At 43.2% G+C, this 16,775-nt stretch overlaps 1 long non-coding RNA gene across 2 annotated transcripts in view; it reads right to left on the reverse strand.

Annotated features, from left to right (window-relative positions):
* Window positions 1-1,894: 1,894 nt before the first annotated feature.
* Window positions 1,895-16,775, reverse strand: part of LOC146830360 (uncharacterized) — a 38,349-nt gene continuing 23,468 nt past the window's right edge. For both annotated transcript variants that reach the window (XR_014961151.1, XR_014961152.1), the window contains 5 exons: window positions 15,572-15,643; window positions 13,781-13,857; window positions 13,475-13,610; window positions 12,676-12,773; window positions 1,895-2,255 (listed from right to left, as the gene is read on the reverse strand). This is a non-coding gene — a long non-coding RNA (uncharacterized LOC146830360). The remainder of the gene's footprint in view (window positions 2,256-12,675; window positions 12,774-13,474; window positions 13,611-13,780; window positions 13,858-15,571; window positions 15,644-16,775) is intronic.

Below are 16,775 nucleotides of genomic sequence, written 5' to 3' on the forward strand. Positions count from 1 at the left end.
CCCCCTTGGCAGAAGTGCCCTTTTTAAAATTATGGTTCTCCCCCATTTTTTATATATCTTACAAAATATTACTCTTCACCTCCCAGGGAGCTGGTTTCGTGAATTTGACAGTACCCTCACCCGGTTTTTATGGTGGGGCGGAAGACCACGACTGTCCCTGGCACACTGCTGCATACCCCCCTACGATGGGGGCATGGGGGTACCCAACCTCCACCTCTACTATCTGGCCATAAGACTCATCGCGATTCATGACTGGTTTGCAGGCGGCTGGTCCGACCCGGCGTACCAGGTGGAACTCCGATCATTGGACTTCCCACAACTCCAGGCTTACCTGTATGGTGCCCCTATACCGCAGGTCCTTCCCCCCAGCACCCGAACGGTGCTCATGGCCTGGCACACAGCCTTACACCACACGAAATGGGACGGGAAACTCACTAGGCAGACGCCCTTGTGGAGTGGTGTTTGGCTGAAAGAGGCCCCGTCTCTCCGGGACTTCCGTCGGTGGGACCACATTAGGATCTCGCTACTAATGGACGTCTGGGTTGGGGACCACATCTGACCCTTTGCAGAATTACAGCAGCGCTATTCCCTCCACCCCTCCCAATTTTATAAGTACTTACAGCTAAGGCATGCCCTTCGAGTACATATTCCATCTCCCACCTCCTTCCCTGAATTCAGCCCCCTTGAGGCCCAAGTGATGATGGGGAACCTGGGTAGAGGGGGGTGTCGCGGATTTACCGCTCCCTAGTGAACAATGGCCCCGCATCCCTAGACTTGTTACGTGCCCACTGGGAGGGTTGGTTGGGCCCCCTAGATGACGCAGACTGGAGAGATGCTCCCATGGCCCCCAAGACCTCGACGACCTCCTCCAAGTTGCGTCTAGTGCAACTCCATACGGCCTACCTCACTCCTGCGTGCCTATTCAGCACCCGTATGCGACCCTCCACGGCCTGCACGTGGGTGCACTCACGCCCCTGCGGACTTCTACCACATGCTATGGCAATGCCCTGTCCTGGAACCCTTTTGGGCGGGGTGGAACTGGAACTCACACAGACCCTGGGATGGACGGTGCCCCATGACCCGCTACGCTTGGTCCTGGGTGTGTTTGATGGCCTCGACGGCTCTCGGGCCGATAAACGCTTCCTAGGAACAACAGTGGCAGTAGCGAAGCGCGATATAGCGGCACTCTGGTCTCAGGCCAAACCCCCTACTATACGGAAATGGAGACGGGGAGTGGATTGGTGTGGAACTCAAGAGGAGCTCCTCTTTGAGAACCGGGGCTGTCCCGAGCTTTTTGGCAAGATATGGGGCAAATTGTTCAATATACTGTCCTAAGGGGCGAATGGGTGTCTCATACAGGAATAACCATATGCAAGTGTTCTTATCCATCCCAAAGAGTGCCTTACAAGTCTCTGTCGTCTCTCTTTCAAATGTATTTTATCTACATAATGTGCTTGATTTCGCTGCCAATGTATTTTGTGATTTGTTCTTTAAAAACCAATAAACTTGATTATCAAAACAAAAGCAGCAAGAGCTTGCACAGGACATTGTCTCTTTTCCTCTACTTCAGACTTTGGAGCAAAAGCACAGGTCTTCATGTGTCTCCATAACTCAAATCTTTTCACTCATACTTTGCAATACACACAGTGCAAATAATTGTGTGGGCTGTCTTCCTCTCTGGTCTCCTGAATGGAATAATAATTCCCTTTCCCGTTTGTTTTACCTCTTGGTTATGTTGGTAGTTTCCGGAGTTTCTAATTAGAGCAAACCTCTTCAACCATTCGTTCTGACATTTTACTACCATTGCATGAAAACCTCTTTCTCAGTTTGATGTTTCCTACACAGGTAGCACAGAAGCTGTGGTTTTTTCAATAATAGCACTATTTTTTTTGTTACGAATCAATTTTACGCTTCTATTTATTTCATATTTCAAAGTTTTCAACTACAAGCGTGCTGAGCTTGTTTCTAGGATAAATATCTGTAACAGTCATTGATATTGTTATTGGTTACATTCCATTGAGTTGATTCTGTTTCATTTGTTGTCAGCTTTTCCGAAAGACTGACTATGGCTTTATGTATGTTCGTTTTTGGAACTTCAGTAACGGAACTGGTATCGTAGCATCAGACAATCCACTGTCATTTGAAGACTCTTCACATTCCTCTTCAGATGGCATATATTCTGGATTACTATTGTCAAAGTCAGTGGTATCACAGTTGCTTTCTTCTTGATCGAACATATAGTTCCTGTAAGACATCTGCAAAGAAAGCTTTGGTTAATTTAGGTGACCATATTTGCAACATCCAACGCAGTTTTAATTGAAAAAAGTTACAAAAACAGAAAAGGTCTTTACTTACATGTAAAACAGTAGTTTAGGACATTGGTTCTTACTTCTTCAAGAATAATGGATCTCTTATGGATCGATAGGAGCATCCAGTTGTTTCATGATGCATGCAGGACAAATAGTATGCCTTGCATGTATCAGTATCCACAACAAAAGTACTGGAATGCATCTTTCTGTACTAAGGGGGAGCGGATAGTGTGAATATTTATATTAGTGATACTCAGGGTGGATCAGGTACTTGTCTCCTTCATGAGAAACTTGTACAGTGGCCCAACAGGGGTAGTTAGATTTGGTTCTAATGATGAACGCGCCAAATCCTTTGATCTTGAAAAATGGTGTTCGGCAGGGCTGCATTCTTGCCCCCTTTTCAATTATCATGTATATAAATCAGCTAGAGTAGGTACTTATAGACATCGGCTCAGATGTTCCTAGAGTTGGTAGAAGAGTGATCCAGTACTCTTATATGCCGATGATGTGGTTTTAATCACTTGTACAGCTAAGAGCCTATAATGACTTGATTTTATGAATAGCTTGGATTTATTTACTAATTTTCAGAAATCACATTTTGTGGTAGTAGGTCTCAAGAATACAAAATCCTGTAATTTCACAGTACAGGGTCAGGTTCTATCTAAAGTACAACATTTTTCTTATCTGTGTCTACTACTTTATTCAGGTCTCAAAATGAAGTGTTTTACAAAGGGCCATCTTGGGGCGAAACGACTTTGCCAGACGCTTTGGGCATAAACCCTCTAAACTTTCATTAGATGTATATAAGGCTAAATGCATCCCAAAGGCCACCTTTGGCTGTGAAATCTGGGGGGTATGCAAACACTGATTATGTTCAAGTGATTGAAAACCTACTGGCCCTGGGCTGCAGAACTCCTGCTGCAATAATTCACGAAGAACTGGGTGCGTCTTATAATATAGATTTTATTCGTGTTTGCCCACTTTTATTGTGGTGTTCTGTATGGTGTAAAGAATTACATTTTAACAGACTTACTCTCCAGGACTGTTTGCATTTAGACAATGTAGCTCAGATCCCATGAATACAATACATTAAGAAATCATTTCAGGATCTAGGGTCACCTGGACTATTTACCAACCCCGGGGATATTTTGAAAAGTGATCTTGCATGGTTCAAGCAGGCATTTTCTCAGAGGGTATGAAACACTGTATGGGTGGAAAATTCGGGACTTGCGGCGCTATAATTGTTAAGGCCCAATTTTATATGTGGCACAATCCTCGTGAATGGCTACACCCAAGAGCCATTGAAAAGGTAAAGTTAGAAAACGGTGGAGGGTAGTGCCTTCTTAATTGGTCCACGTCAGTAGATAATCAACATCAAGAACATTGCTCAAAATGAAATTACTTGTGTTGTTTTTATTTTTTGACAAAAAATGCAGGTATAGATTGTGAGAGGAAAAGCAACAAGCCGACACGTGTTTCGCCCTAGTGGCCCATTGGCCTTGGGCTTTTTCAAGGCGGTTTTCAGTAAGTGTCAAAGTCTTCCTGCGGATGTCAGGAGATGAGTCTCTGCGGTCTCGAGGAATCAAAGCAATGAGCTGACTGACAAAGCAATCCATGCACAAGTATGTCCTTGTTATATCTGTCAGCAGGATCGAGCCCTACCTCTTCTTGGATATGCCAAATTGGTAACATCCCTTCTTGACATTCCTGAGGTTCGACAGCTCTTGTTCCCGAAGAGAGTTTGGTATAAACAATCCAATTTGCTTGTTTGTAACTGTGATAACAGTTTGTGCCACTATGCATGTGTTACTCATTTGCCCTAAGTTTTTTAATCTCCAACATAAATATATAAGTCCTCTTCTGATTTCTGAATAATTCAGACAGATTAGACCGATATATCATTATTTACAGCTTTTACTGAAAAACAAAATGTGTTTTTTTTGTTTCCTTTATTTTGTCTGGTGTTCTATCTGCAAGTTATTAAGTATCGGGACTATAGGCTCTAGCTTTATCAGGACAATGATGGTATTTTTTAGAAATTATTTTATCATCAATTGCTTGTTTTTATGTAAGATCCTCTCAAAGTTCTAGCTGATGTATTTGTATTCAATGTATTTTTACTGTGATATATTGCTGCTAATTAATAAAATGTACACTTCCATGATTTTATCAAAAATCGAATAAAGTTTCACGAACTGGACTAGTGATACTCATGCCTCGGCAGGGACAATTGAGATGAAATTAGATAGAACTTTGTATGAAAATCAGTGATATGCTTATTTATGCAATGTGTTTTGTAAAGTGATGACTTTTATCATGGAGCCTCTGCAATTCTTACAAGTTATCACTAGTTTCACTTTTTCAAGAATGTTAAAAGTGTTTTAAGACTTTTACAGAAGGTATGGACTGACTTCTCTTTTTCCGACGGTGCTATAACTAGGAGGAGAAAATGCCTCTAAAAGCTCAGCCGTTGCAATCTTAAGGCCTGATTTAGAGTTTGGCAGAGAAGGTACTCCAGTGAACAGCACAGGAGTACCAGTCCGGCCAAACTGAAGTTCCGCCCGCCTCAATTAGAGACAGGTGGAACTCAAGTATCTCAGTGACGGAGACTACTCGGTATCTGCTACTAAAATACTCCTCTCACAACCCAATGTAGTATTGCAGTCGGAGATTTGGCATTTTGCCGGCTGCTCTATTTAGACTGGGTGGACAAATGGCTTTATTTTTACTTTCACACATAACCATCCAAAACTTGGGGGTAATTAAAAAAGCAAACACATTTTAATGATCAATCACGCTATGGAATAAAACTCCCAAGGCAAGGGGTCATTGCGTTTTCTATTTTCAAACAGAAAATCTCACTTTGGAATTTTGTTGTTGAAAATAAAAAACTAAATTGAAAGTGGGCAGTCATGTTGATGGAGCCGCATGGTACATTTTCAGTGCATTTATAGGACGCCATTATGGCATTTCTGTCCAGTGGGGCTACAGAGTTCTCTAAATCCAGAGTATGGTTAACGGAATAAATAACATTCTCTGCCATCTAAATAGTGCCCTAAATCTCTTGAGAAACAGGAGTACAAGGAAAAGGCAAAAAGCAATATAGTTTCAAAATGATAGAAAATGTAGTTACCAATTGCGGCAGAGCAGGTGGTAAATGTCTTTGTTAAACCCACTGTAAATGGGAATTACAGGTGTAATTCTGCCCAGTAACTCTGGGTAGGCACAGAAATTCTACTGCTCTGTGGACTTTATATACTAATAGGTAGATATATGTGTGGAGATACTAGGAGACAGCGGAAATTCCAGCCACATGGAATATCCATACATATATGTACCTAACGTGTGATCAGGGCCTTAGTAGGAAGAGCTTGTATTAGACCTTTGTCATCCATGCTTGAATTGCTGCGAGTCACCACATCAATGTTATACTTGTGTCAATCGAAAAAGGGGAGCTAAAAACATGGGTGACAATGAAACAGGAATACGATATGAACAACTCCCAATTTCTTAAATACGTGCAACTACGTCATGCATGGCAGAAAGAAAATATCCCCAGTGAGCACCTCCCGGAGTACGCACCCTTAGAAGGGCGGCTTCTGCAAGAGGAATTGATCCACAAAGCGGTCTCCTTTACCTACAAAATGATCAATAACAACATCCCGGACGGACTGGTTGGGCCCCGGGCACGGTGGGAAGGGGAGGTGGGTTCCATGGAGGACACTGATTGGGAAGCGGCGTTGACGCACACCAGAGAGGTTGCCATAAAAGCAAGGCTTCGGCTCATTCAAGATATAACACCGTACTTATTATGACAGGGATAGGTTACATTAAATGGGGAGGGGAGATTCACCATTTTGCCTGACTTATACTACGGCACGTAGCGACTCCTTTCACACTGTTTGGGCCTGACCTGATCTTCAGACATACTGGGCGCAGGTGGTCGAGCTGCTGGGTACGGTCCTGGGAGTGACGCTGCCGATGGAACTACGCTTTGTGCTAATAGGGATTCCAAACGAGGTAGACGTCACTAGAACACAATTAATTTTTGCATCTCTGGGGCTGGTGGTCGCCAAGAGGGAAATTGCTAGGCGATGGGAGGTGGCTGATAAACCCACTATCAGTACTGGACAAGAGGAATGGACATATATATATGGCGGCGGAGCACACCACATATCGTAACAGGGGGGTGCCCTAAGAACTTCCACAAGATTTGGTACCCATGGAGAAGACGTTTTGGGCTGGACATGGGAGGACACACCCAATAGTCCACAACGCAAACGACACAGGAGACTTCCACACGGGGACCCGACAGAATTCTATCCTTGGCAGCGTCCCTGGTTGTTCCCCGATTCCGATTAAATCCATACAAACACAATGAGTGGTCACAATTGGAAAATACAAACTCGAGTCAATCTAATGGGGGAGGAAGTGGCCCTGTTCATGATGACCATGTATTTCATTTACACGGCATTGTTCACGGGCGATGGTCACTGTAAGAATTGTATTGTGCTATTTGTTCAACTGAAGAAGAAGAAGAAAATGCTATACTTTTGTCATTGTTGCTCAGTAGTACTCCTAGTGATTCCGAGTACATAATGAAAATTACTTGTGATACAATGGAGCAGTGGTTTAGATTCAGAAAAATTCTTGGTAAAGTGGATGCCACCCATACATTATTACAAAATGTGTGCTTGAGCCCCTTTCAGGAAGTCATCTGCTGGGGATAGACATAACAGACTTGAGCCTCCGGGGATCCTACCCAGTAACCGCTGACTACGATAGGACCCAAAACAAAGGCTGCACATGCATGAATTATATTACAAGGCAGCAGATATAGCTGACCTAACATCGGAAACCCAGGAGCAGATTTGTGGCAAGCGAAACAAGAACAGGATTGTCATGCATTGCAGGTGCTGTCCCTGGTTTGGCGTATTCTGCCTTTCAAGTAGAGAGTAGTTGGCATCATGAGGAACAGAGGGCTCTAAATGACGTTTGCAGCATGTGTAGTTTCCACCCCTTGTTCCAACTCTTGTATCTCAGCAGAAAATTGGGAGCACATAAGTATGTAGGTTTGGAAAAATATCCTTGTCGCATCTCTAACCTTCAGCAGCCTCCAAACTGGCTGCAATAATCTAGAAGAGCTACAGGGCTCAGAATAATATCCTCTATGTAATAGGAGGATGTAAAGGCCTGGAAAAGATGGAGCATACAACCTGCTTGTGCAGCCTGAGACACTATTAGAAGGAATGACATTGCCCCAGCACCACTGTGCTCCTCCATCATGATCCTGGGAATTTGGTTCTTCAAGGAAGGAGCAGAAATAGTAAGAAGGGGGTAAAGGGTGGGAAAGGTATACTTGCAGAAGAATAGGTTGCATTGGACATTTAGACTCTTCTTGTGCCTGTGGGAGACAACTGCATTTTAGGTTATACCTGGACGTTGGGAGGCTGCACTAACATAGGTCTTCTTCCTGCACTGGCCATTTTTGAATATACCCGAGCATGATGAGGCGATACCTCTGGATATACTTGTAGATAAGTAAATGAAGTCTATGCCCCTGAAGGTTAGGCTGAGCCTGGACAGTAGACGCTGTGCATTGTCATTTGAAGCAATTCCCTCACATAACATTCTTCTGCCTGGGCATTTGCTGCTGTTAGGAGGTTGTGGCTGTGTCGGGGCATCAGCTGAGGTTATTACTGTGCATGAGATGCCATGTCTTTGCATCTGGGCATTCTGGGTGTACATTATAGGAGGAAGGTGGAAGACAAAGGTTGAGTGATATCACTTCTGCTACCTTTGACAATTAGTGAATGTCGGCCATGTTTGGAGGAGAATCCTTATCCACTGACCTCACTGCCTACCTTATTTCTGAATCAAACAAAATAGATTTTAATACAATACAATAAACTTAGGCTCACAGAGTCAACACGTACAAGTGATGTCTCACTCATCACCACAAGAGCTTAAAGGCAGTGTCTTGTGTTCGGAATTGCCAGATAAAGTTACCTTAGCCAAGTCCACATTGTCTTCAGAGTTGGCGTACACATGTGTCACCTATTTTAAGTCAGTATGGGAACACGGATGGAATTCTGGAAAAGTGTCATTTACAAAAACAGTAAGAATTTGACGTCAACTGATGGTTTATCTGAATCTTAATGAAATCAAGGTTATTTAACAGGCTAAAATAATGGATCTAAGAGACTGTCTTTCAAACCATACAAAATGTCATTGCATACTGTTGGACATGGCCCTTTTTGCAGGGTTATCCCCAAACCTTTTGCCTTCTTCCTTCTATTTATTCTGACCTGTTTATATCGGCTTTAGGACTCTGGGCACTTTACCACTGTCAACCAGTGCAAAAGTGCATATGCTCACTGTCTAAATTATATTATGATTGGTTATTCATGATTGCCATATTTAATTTACTGGGAAGTCCTTAGTAAAGTGTACTGTGTGTGCTAAGGGCCCGTAAATCAAATGATACTACTGCGCCTGCAGCACTGATTGTGCCACCCACGAGTAGCCCAGCAACCATGTCTCAGACTTGCCACTGCAGTGTCTGTGATTGCAGTTTTTAACTGCCATGTTGTAGGAAGCTGGCTCGATATAACAATAACTGGGTATATTGTGTAAAAAAACCAGAGATTTCCCCAGAAGTGTACAGGGTCACTGTAAACCCAACGTGCTCTATTTGTGGTAAGGTGGTCGAGCAGCCTTAGGCCTAGCACACAGGAGTGTAAGACATTTGTTATACACACAGTGACTAATATATCACACATGACTCAAAAAAGAGATCCACACCAATTTTAGAAAAATATCTTCTTTCAAGATAAGACCAAGATGTACGTTAAAAGGTACGTTTTTCAAGAAAAAAACTTTTCACTTTCAAGAATAGATAGTGCAATTTTTCAGTTCAGCAATGTTAACCTATTGGAGGAAAACAAGAATGCAGTTTTGAAGATAAGTATACAACTTACATATTCAGTTTTCGGGGTTTGAGGTCAACACCAGCAAGGTTCAAATTGGCACCAAGACTGCACCGTCAGTGGCACAAGGGTGGCCAGGTGAAGAGGTAAAACTTGGGGTATGGCACTAATTAATGGAGACTGGGGGTGATCCAAGATGCGCTGCTCACAGGTGAGTAAAGCAGTGTCATGGGTCGATCTCCTGGAGTTAAGATAAGCACAAGGAAGGCCACAAGGTAGCACCAAACTTACACCCTCAGCGGCAAAGGGGCAGACAGGTGCAAAGTGCCAACACAGCATCAGGCACCTAATGTAAATCAGAGGGGGAGATCAGATTTGGAGAAAGGCTGCAGACTCAGCCAGGAGGATGGATGAACAAAACCCACAGCTGCCCAGATAAGTTCTGAGGGAAAGTAGGGAAATCATTTGTCAAGCGCCTCGCCCGCAAATACCGATAGGGTTTGCACCGCGTGGAGCGCGGACCTGGGTCGTGACCTCCCCCACCACATTTGGCTGTACTGTTGCAATCAGATTAAGCGTTTGTCTCCTAACTATCGCTTGTGGCTCAAACATTTTAAATATATGCATAGGCTCTACCGCACTCCTGTTTCACTTCATAAAATTGGGCTCCTCAAAAGCAATAGATGTATGCGCTGCTCTGGCCCCACTGGTGACTTCTCGCATCTGGCCTGGCTGTGTCCTAAGGTCTATGCCTACTGGCTGGCTGTGGGCGAGACTTTCAGCGACATCACAATAGAGCGCGTCACCCCTGATGCGTTGGTATGTCTCCTTGGCTATGTCAAACAAGTTTCCAACATTAACCGCAAACTCACCGCCATGCTCCTGGTCCTTGCCAAACGCAGAGTTTCGCTCCACTGGGGGCGCAAACCGGCACCCACTGTAGCCGGCTGGTTGGACAACGCTGCTCATTGTCTAACGCTACTGGGTGAATTTTGGGACTTAATGCCTGCTGCTAGCCGACCCCCGGACATCTGGGCCCCTCTTGTTTCTTATTTTCATCGTACACAGGCTACTGACAGCCCCTCACCCGACTCCCCCATTGGCGATACATCGACAGCTACGGATCGTACCGCTGCTGAATCCTCCCCATCTCACTCTCTCTCTAGCCCCCTGAACACTGCACTTTAATTTCCACCTGGCTCTTTGTACTTGGAATGTGCCACTCTTTGATGTATGTTCTATTTTATTAGGTTATATTATGAAGAAATGCTGTAACCTTAAATGAAATGGGCCTTTAATTTCTTATGTATGGTGTCGTGCTGCCTTTTGTTTTCTGTATTGTTTATTTTTGGGAAAATCAATAAAAGATTTTTTTTTAAAGTGTTGGTAGGTTTTCAGGGGGCTCCTCTGAGGTGCCCTCTGAGTACATGTTTTAATAAATCCAACACTGGCATCAGTGTGGTACCATACAATCCTGGATTCAGCAAAGCCATCAGGGTCCTGGGGATCTCCAGTTGTCGAGTTTCCGCCCCATGTACTCTCTATGGTTTAGATATTGATGGGGCATATCTACTCATGCAGATACGCCCACACCTGAGATACAGTACACCCTGCATTAGTGTTCGTAAGGCCTGCTAGAATGGCGACTTACCTATACATTAGGCAGTGCTGCTTGGCAGGGGACACAGGCAGTGTTTACACATTGTCTCTGAGATAAGTCTGACTGCTTGTGCCTAGTTACCAAGGGGGTGAGCAGGGGTTGGCTTAGCTGTGTAATCCCCTTACCCTGACTAGGATAAGGGTCCCTACTTAGACAGGGTGCAAGCCACTACCAACTAAAGACCCCCATTTCAAACACCTACCTAATGAGAACTAGAAAGAAACACCTGGATTTGAGTAACCTTACACCAGTTTCAGACAGCATCTAGGGATTTGTTTTTATGGCTGTCCCTGAGTTTTTTTGTGCTGAACATGAGCATTTTAGGCAGGAATTGTCGGTTTCAGGTTGAAAACTGGGCATTTGAATAGGTCCTTGGGTACTTTAAACCATGTTTAGGCATGTAAGCATTACCGGGGCATTTGGTGTTGCTCCTGGATATTTAAGTGGGGGCCAGGAATTTCGTCTACCTGTCCACTTGATTATTCCATATTGCCCTGCAGACAGTTGTACAGTATTTGGGGCTATGTGTGGGCATCTGTGCCTGGGGAGCACCAATTGTACACCTGTTGTGGTCCTTCATTCTTCAAGGCAGTACCAGAAAGGGAAAGAAGGGGAAAGGGTGGAACAGGTATATTTGCAGAAGAATAGGCTGCATTGGACATTCAGACTATTCTTGTGCCTGGGCAGAGCGGACTGTATTTTAGGTTATACTTGGACTTTGGGAGGCTCCACTAACATAGATCATCTCTCTGCACTGGCTATTTTTGGATATACCGGAGCATGATAAGGCTATACCGCTAGATGTGCTTGCTGTAGCAAAGCAAATGAAGGCTATGTCCCTGAATGTTAGGCTAAGCCAGGACGTTAGAGGCTGTGCTTGGGATTTGAGGCTGTGCATTGCCATTTGAAGCAATTCCCTAACATACAATGCTTGTACCTGGGCCTTTGCAGCTTTGCGAGGACCTTGTGGCTTTGTTTGAGCATCATTTGAGGGTATGACTGGGTATGTGAAGCCTTGACGTCGCATCTGGGCATTCTATGTGTACACCTGTACATTGTGAGGCTTTGTCTTTTCCTTTCAGTTTGAGACTGTGTATGGACATTTTGGTATTTGATTCTAGAATTAGCTGGTTAGGAATGTGTGGACATTTGGGGCTATGTCTTGGCATTTGAGGCTCTGTCTTGGTAATCAGTGTTGTGTATGGGCATGTAATGGTAGTTTCTGAGTTTTGACACTGCATATGAGCAAATAGCATTTATATCGGTCAACTTCACTAAGCCTAGCATATGGTGTGTGCACTTGGGTAGGTGATGCCAGCATCCCTGTTATATAATGGCTTTTATCTTGGGATAATGTGTCATCACTGTAGTTAATGTATAGTGGCATTTAAAATGTATTTATGGCTGCCTCTATGTTTTTTATTGTTTTCTTATTCCTATGACAGTATTAATCTTTTGTTATCTACAGTAATGGAAATTCATGTTTCAACTGGTTCAGTTTCCATGTGACATAACGTCCTGTGCTGTTATGAGAGGGAGGTGGAAGACAAAGGGCGAGTGATATCACTTCAGCTACCTTTGACAATTGTTCATTTGTCATCCATGTTTGAAAAGGATTCACCATCCCCTGCATTCTTTCTGAATTACACAAGATGAATTTTTAATACAATAAACTTGGTTTTACATAGTTAAACACATACAGTTGACTTCTCAGACTTTCACTATGGAACCTTAAAAGCATAGTCTAGTTTTCAGAATTGCCAGATAAAGGTGTTACCTTAGACAAGTCCGCAATGTCTTCAGAGTTGCTTATACAGGTGTCCTCTCAATGAAGTCAGTATGAGAACACGGAAGCAGTTCAATGACTTCAGAATTCTGGAAAAGTGTAATTTAATTAAACATTAAGAATTCAACGTCAACTAATGAGTTATCTGAATCTTCACAAATTCAAATTATTGATCAGGCTAAAATAATGCATCTAAGAGTCAGTCTTACAAAACATACAAAATGTAATTGCTTGCCAAATGAGAACTAAAAAATAATCGGGATTTGAATAACATTACACCACAGTTTGTGCCAGCATCTAGGCATTTGTATGTGTGCCTTTGCATTCTTGACTGTATATGTGTTTTTTGCTGAATGTGAGCATTCTGGGTTGTAATTGTGGATTCGAGGTTGTAAACTGGGCATCTGAATATGTCCCTGGGTACTTGAAATTATGCTTAGGCATGTAAGCAGTGACTGGGCATTTGAGTTTGCTCCTGGTGAGGCCTGGGAGTTTGGTCTACCTGTCCATTTGATTATGTCATACTTCACTTCAGACTATGGTACGGCATTTGGGGCTACGTGTGAACATCTGTGCCTGTGTATTTGAGTTTGTCTGGTCAAATGATTATTGGGCTTCAGCACCGAGACTCCAAGTTGGCATATGACATTTATATATAGGCATTTTTGGGGTGAATTGAAGTGCATATTTGTAAACTATTGCCCTATCCCCTGATCTACGATTACTGCATTATTCCCGTTGCATGCAGAAAGTTTTCTTTAATGCCATGACTTTAGATTTTCAGATTTACCATGTTCAAGTGACGTAGCAACTAAGTCAGTTTCGGAACATTGAGGCACTGCATTGTCTTTAGAGTTCTCATATACATTGGCCATCGCAGTCAAGCCAGTATGAGCACATGGAGGCTGCTCATTATCTTCATAGAACTGGTAAAGAAAATTTCAGACACATGGTTAGAATTCAACACCAGACAATATTATATGTGACTATTCATAAAACCAATATCGTCTGATAGACTTAAATAGCGTAGCTTTACATCAATTTTACAAATCATGGAAACTGAAATTATGTTCATAATTGAAGACAGAAGACTCACCCAATTTTGGTTAGCAAAACGCCAAGGAAGATCATATCCACCATCATCATAAGTAATTTCTTCTCCTATATCAATATCTTCCAAAGAAAATACGCAAAGGTGAGGTACTTCATCAATTTTCAATTTTTTCATATGACTGTTTGATTTTGGAATATCATTTGCTAATCTTCCATATGTTCCATCCTCAAGAGATGCATCAATGATGTAAAACAGAGAACAAATGGGTTGCATTAAGTTTATTTTACTTTACTTGTGGCCTTCTGCCAATGTTTGCCATACTCAAATTATGTATCTTTAGTTTTCACAGTGTTGTTTCTTCCAAATATTCTACTCCACTCCCTGGCTGGTACCCAATGATGGCTAAGGTCCATAATTTGAGGGGGAAAAGTGAACACGCATAGGGTAATTGACCCTCACTTGTTAAGTGACAGATTCCATTACAATGCAGAAAGTCTCTAGCAGGACTAACAAATCAAAGTGGAACACTGATAGTCTCTTCCATTTACCAAATAGTTTACTTCAGCATGAACGTTTTGACTAAATAAAAAGTAGTTAATCTTAACTACCCATTAAACTAGAATAATAGTATCGATACTATCAGCTAAACTCCAGCAAGATTGGTACAATACAATAGAAAATATGGCTGGGTGACTAGCACTGTACACACCTAGTTGTATGCTATATTTTCCAATCTTTTGATATATTGATAGGATTACTTTAAAAGTATATTTGAATGAAATTTCCTTTGGATAGAATTTATCTACTGACGTACTTCTAATATATTGTGTATGCTCTCTTAAGGTTAAAAGCAGCGCTTGAAATGGAAAAGTACAAGTACTCTGCACCAGAGTACCTGCTTGTTTCTGAGAAGTGCTGGTACTCTCCAATTAAAAATATTACGTCACTCTTGAGCAGTGCCGGTACTCTCTCTCGCAAAATAAAAAAGTGCAGGTGCTATGCACTGGACAGTACCGGCCCATTTAAAGCACTGTGTGCCTGTACTCTCCCTCTCAAAATAAAAAAAGTGCCAGTATTCCGGACCGTACCGGCCCACTTAAAGAACTGGTTAAAAGTACTAATTTTCAATGCTACTTGTCCATGATTAAGGGGTTAATTTATTATTTTGAAGCTGGGCTGTCCTCGACAGCAGAAATCTAGCACAGGTCCCAACCAACAAATTATGAAATATTGATCAGCCAGACAGACATTTCAGGCACTCACAGAAACTGCAATCAAGGCGGTTCATGTGAATGCACTGGATATTTACCCTGCAGCTTCATCGAACATGATGGTTCCAAAGTTTTTTTTATTTTCGAAAACAAAACTCAAAGCGGCTTTCTGTTTCTGAAATTTAAAAAAGAAACAATGCCTCCCTCATCAAGCGAGTCTAATTGGGTGGACGGAGATAGAGCCAATCCTCTGATAGACTCCGTCAGGCTGTGGGGGACGTTTGGCCATGGCAGAGGCAGAGTAGTCTCCGCTGTGCTCAGACTATGGTCCACCCACATCTAATGTTGGTGGGCAGACCATTATGTTGGCAGTAAGAAAACTCTGTTGCCTTTGTATGTTACCATCAACATATAAATGGGTCCCTTGTTGTATCTTACTATTTCCCATTCATTTTTCATGTTTTGGTATTTTCTCAATTGGTCTATCTCCATTCATACTTCAATGCACAAAATGTTGAGTACATACCAGTGATGTTTGTCATGATGTGTGAAGAAGTATGCATAAGTATGAAACTGAGCCCATTTTTGTTTTACCAAGATCTCAAGACTGTTCAGTACTTACATGATTTCCTCTATATTCCACATTAAAGCCACCTTTTGATATACTTGCTGATGAAAACAAGACTTGTCCATTCTGAAAACAAAAATAACCACATCTTGTTATGCACTATATCTTCAGAAACTTGCATATTTGAAAAGTGTTTCTTCTTTTAATACTTTTAAATAAGACACAAGTATTTTCATATTAAATTGCATACATTAAAGTAGTGATTTCAATCAATCAATCAGAGATATTAAAGCGTGCTACTCACCCGTTAGGGTCTCAAGGCGCTGGGGTGGGGGGGAGAATCTCTAACAGCTCCGTGGTCATCCGAAGAGCCAGGTCTTGTGATCCTTTCGGAATAGGTGGAGTCGGGCTTCGTCTGATGCGGAGGGGGGAGTTCTTTCCAGGTCTTGGACGCGATGTAGGAGAAGGATCTGCCACCTGCTCTGGTCCTTTGGATGCAGGGGACCGTGGCCAGGGCTGGGTCGGCAGAGCGGAAGTTTCTCTTGGGGGCATGGAAGGAGATTCTATCATTGAGGTATTGGGTCCGGTGTTGTGGAGGCTTTATAGGCATGGGTGAGTAGTTTGAAGGTTATTCTTTTTTCGACAGGGAGCCAGTGGAGGTCGCGGAGGTGTTGGGTGATGTGGTCATGTCATGGGATGTCGAGGACGAGTCTGGCTGCGGCCTTGTGGATGGTCAGGAGTTTGCGGAGCAGTGTTCTGTTGATTCTGGTGTAGAGCGCGTTTCTGTAGTCCAGTCTGCTGGTGATGAGTGCGTGGGTGACGGTCTTCCTGGAGTCGGGGGGATCCATTTGAAGGTCTTGTGGAGTATGCAGAGGGTGGTGAAGAGTCGAGTATGATGCCAAGGTTTCAAGCGTGGTCCATAGGAGTGGGTGGACTTCCGAGGGCGTGGTGGCCACCAGGTGTTGTCCCATGCGGAGGGGGTGGATCCAAGGATGAGGACTTCTGTTTTTTCGAGTTGAGCTTCAGGCAGCTGCTGCTCATCCAGGATGCAACGTCCTTCATCCCTTCTTGGAAGCTTTGCCTGGTGATGTCAGGTTCCTTGGTGAGGGAGAGGATGAGTTGGGTGTCGGCGTATGAGACTATGTTTAGTCCGTGTTTTCTGACGATGGCTGCAAAGGGGGCAATGTAGACATTGAAGAGCGTGGGGAGGATCCGTGGGGTACTCTGCATCTGATCTCTGTAGGTTCGAAGAGGAAGG

The sequence above is a fragment of the Triturus cristatus genome, chromosome 5_1, assembly GCF_964204655.1.
Source record: "Triturus cristatus chromosome 5_1, aTriCri1.1, whole genome shotgun sequence".
Classification (NCBI taxonomy): domain Eukaryota; kingdom Metazoa; phylum Chordata; class Amphibia; order Caudata; family Salamandridae; genus Triturus; species Triturus cristatus.